Below are 4,002 nucleotides of genomic sequence, written 5' to 3'. Positions count from 1 at the left end.
TGCTGGGTATAAAGCAAAACTTTTGGCAAAATAGTAAAGCTGTCCATATATAAATTCAGGTTGCAAAAAGAAGTCATCATAAGTATCAGCAGAATAAAATCCTATAGTAGTCTGTGTCTTCCTGAACCACACAGCACTGAGACTCTTGATTTCCTAGTTTCAGATCAGTGAGACCACTCACCACGGGGAAGTTAAGGTAAGCATGTTCTCAGGACAGGCATCCACGTTTAGACCAACGCATGAGAAACTAACATGAAAACAGGAGGAAAAAATGGTTGAATGCAGGGCAATGCACAGGATTCCCAGGTTGTCAGCAGCCCAGGACATAGCCAGTATTTCTGAAGACTTTGAAGAGCTAACTCAGGATCCCCAGAAATCAGAGAAAAGAGCTCCACATTTAATCAGAATTTATCTGGGCGAACTCCATGTACAGTATAAATATCTTCATTTAAGCTCATCGCTCACCCCAGACTCCCTTCATAGTCAGGAGAGAGAACCAGGCATTTGGGATAAGATTCATCTGACCTTTTTCAGCTGTTACTTTAGGGTAACACTTCCAGAAATGCTTGCTTGTCTCTGCTGGTGGAAGAGAGACTATGGGACCCACACAGGGAGCCTGTGAAGACCTTCAGGTAAGCACCAGAGCCACAATCCAAGTCACTTGCAGAAGCCTCGACAGGCCCCAGCAGGGGATGCAGAAGAGGCGGCCTTGCCCACTTCAGTACAGGCAAGCCAAAGAAAACAGAAAATGCTTCATCAGAAACAAGAGCATATGTTTTATTATCCTCGCTTCCTTGGTTTTTTCTGCTATAAAAATCATTGTGTGTTTGTACAGTATTCTTATTCTGGGAATGTCTTCCAGTCCACATAAACATCTGCACTGAGTTACGTTAGCCAGTATCCAAGTCCCAGTGAGATCCTGCCCTGATTATTTTGCTTCAAGTGTTTTTGCCAGCTTGTATTCCCAGAACACACTGGGTTTACAGCTATGTCCAGCCTCCAGCTTTGCTGGTTAGAAGATTCTAACACACATGCTCAAACTGAATGCCTTTTGTACTCGGACAAAATCTTTCCAGAAGGCTTAAGTAACAAGCCATTAATTTGCGCTAGCATATTTCATTAGCAGCAGGAAAGTGAACGATTGTACGATACAATTTGCTCGTCTGTATTTTTAATTATACTGTTTGACCTACATCTTTTGTCCAGTTTTCTTAATGTCTAGCCATGAAATATGACCCTAGATTCAAATACTAACAAAACCTGTTCTGGCAATTTTGCATAACTCAGCATAAAAGAACTCAGATTTTGAGTAAATAAACCAATTAGTCTTTTTTGGGATCACTGTGTGGTTTTGCCTGCTGCTCTTTACAGCTAGATTAAAAACATTCATTAAAAAAAAAAAAAGTAAATATACAGTTTCATCTGAGAAGACAAATGAAAACATGCAAGACATAAATCAAAACAAGGATCTGTAAAAGAGTAGAGCGAGCACTTATTAAGCCAAAACATATTGTTCTTGCGAAGAAGCCTTGCTCTGACCACTGTGCTTTCTCCAAATGTAGGTTTATGGAGTTCCAGGCCAGAATGTTTTTGGACCGTAAGACATGAGGCATTCAGACCCCAGCAAAACTCACTGCAATCTGCATGCCTGGTTCTCACAGAGCTGAACCTCGCCAACACTTGTGCACAAGCTTAACTTCACCACCATGGTTTCTGCAGAATTATTCATTGCCGCATATTTCTTTGAACACTTACCTTACGTGATTGACAATTGACCCAAACTGTGAATATGCCAATAAATAAATACATAAGTTGATCTCCTACTCCGCCCTTCACACTGAGATACGATCTGAAAACAAATTTTCTGTATTTCTTCAAGCAAAAAAGCTTGTTTGGGACACGCTGCCTTTGTATCTCGTTTGACTCTCTCAGCCCATGCTGAAGTGCAGCTGCTTTGCTTTAGCCTGTGAAAACATTATGTATTAGAGAAATAAAAGCTCCAGGGAAAAAAAAAAAGGCAGTACAAAGGAATTATTAAAATACAATGAAATCTTCCCAGTTGAAATACAAGTGATGTACCCCAGTCAACTAATGGAAGTTTGCATTCTCCCCTCTCAAATCCCAGCTACTGGCTGCTGGCCTCCACAGCAGCCCCTTGTCCAAGAGAGGAGCTGGGCCTCTCCTTCTCCAGCACCAAAGTGCCCCCCTCTGCCCGGGTTTCTATAGTCAACAAAAATACTGTGTCAAGGAACAGAGGGAGCCGATGACTGATGTGTCGGGTCCCTGCCCAGACAGGCCCAGCTGTCCCTATAGCAACCCCAAGCTGTAGGAGCTGTGATGGCCTCTCAGCCCCCAGCTGCAAGGCCAGGGCACTTCTTGCTTTCACTCCTGCCCCTGCACAAGATTGTTCTATCTGATTTTAAGCATTTGGAGCAAATTGCTGGCAATTTTCTCTCTCGATCCAACATCCAATGACTTTTGTCTACAGCTTTAAGCTCCTTAGGGCTTGGTATGGCCCTTCTCACTTGCTCTCTCAGGTACAGAGCTTCAGAGATTATTTAACTACCCCTAGAAACAGCAAAGGCTTATCTCATGGCAGCAGAATACCTACAATCTGAAAATGTTAATAGGAGAAATGCTTACCTGTCTTTTGTCTCTGCTATCAGCAATTCCAGTGTCCGGAAATGCATAAACCTACCTCAGAAATGCTATCTACACCAGGAAAATACCATGTTTAGTACAGTCTAAGTGTTTTGAAGCATACAACTTGCTTTTCGAAGCCAGAGGTAATCCATAAGTAAGATGGATGTCTATACAGTTTAACAAAGTAGAGGAAATCCATCCCCGAAAATCAGCTGAACAAACTAGTCTTTCACAGTCCTGATAAAGATGTTTAGGGCCTATAAACTCCCCCATCACCCCTAAAAGCTCATATGCACAACTCCTGTCAAGATCATAACGGTCTATTCTACGTTTAAATTAATTGTCTGAAATTTTTCCTAATCCTTTGTCTTGAAGGTGGCAGAACAAAGCCTACTGACCCAAAGACACGGCCTTCCATTAGGACCATATATCATTACTAGCTTTTATTCAAAACACTTGACAACAGAGCATGCCTACGATTTTCATTCTTACCTGAGCAGGGGCTTGAGAAAACACTGCATTCTCTTTATATCAGAGACCTGCAGCAGAACTTTATTGATAACATCCCAAGGAAGCTATTTTTTTCAGACATATGCAAATACCCAGGAAAATCGACACCAGTCAAAAACCTCAAGACAATAATTTATTGCAACTAAACCAGTGTCGATTCTGAAGTCACTGTTAAGTCTTTCACCATATGTGTGTAGTGGGGGTTGGAAAAGAGCAGACTCACCATTAGCGTAAGAACCCATCTTGCATTTGTATGAGTATGGAAAACTGCTGTACACGTGAAAACTGTACAGCTCTGGTAGAAGAGATCACAAATTCCACAACATACGGGTATGCAGTTCAAGGTCTCCTCTATAACAGCTCAATTATTTTATACTGTGCTAGAAGCAGGTTCTGTTGATGAGAAGACCCAGGCTTTTGGTAGCGGCCCCTTCCCTGCACTTATCAAGAACACTCTCACATTGTCACAGTCTAACCAAGTCATGGGTTGTGTTTCCAATCCCTAGCTGTCCCTCATACTGTCAATAAAGCTTATAGAGTAATAACATTAATAATGAAAATCTATATAAATAAGAGACAATACCTCTTCCTCTGCCTCATTTGTAATGATCTGAATCTTCAGTTATTAGAGAAAAGGAAAGTCACTGGTTTTATTTTAACAGAAGCACTAGCCCGAGTCATTCTGGAAATGCAAGCTTTAAGTATCTCCTTGGCAGCAGGGGGAACAAGGCACCAAAGATCACATAATATTTTCAGCATATAAAATGTATAAAATTTTATTTGACAAGTTAACAAGTAAGCATTTCATTAATCCATTAAAACACTTTGTTACAAGTCAGTGTAGTTGAA

The sequence above is a fragment of the Caloenas nicobarica genome, chromosome 3 (assembly GCF_036013445.1).
Source record: "Caloenas nicobarica isolate bCalNic1 chromosome 3, bCalNic1.hap1, whole genome shotgun sequence".
NCBI classification, from domain to species: domain Eukaryota; kingdom Metazoa; phylum Chordata; class Aves; order Columbiformes; family Columbidae; genus Caloenas; species Caloenas nicobarica.
The sequence above is the reverse complement of the archived record's forward strand: the minus strand, read 5'-3'. Positions refer to the sequence as shown.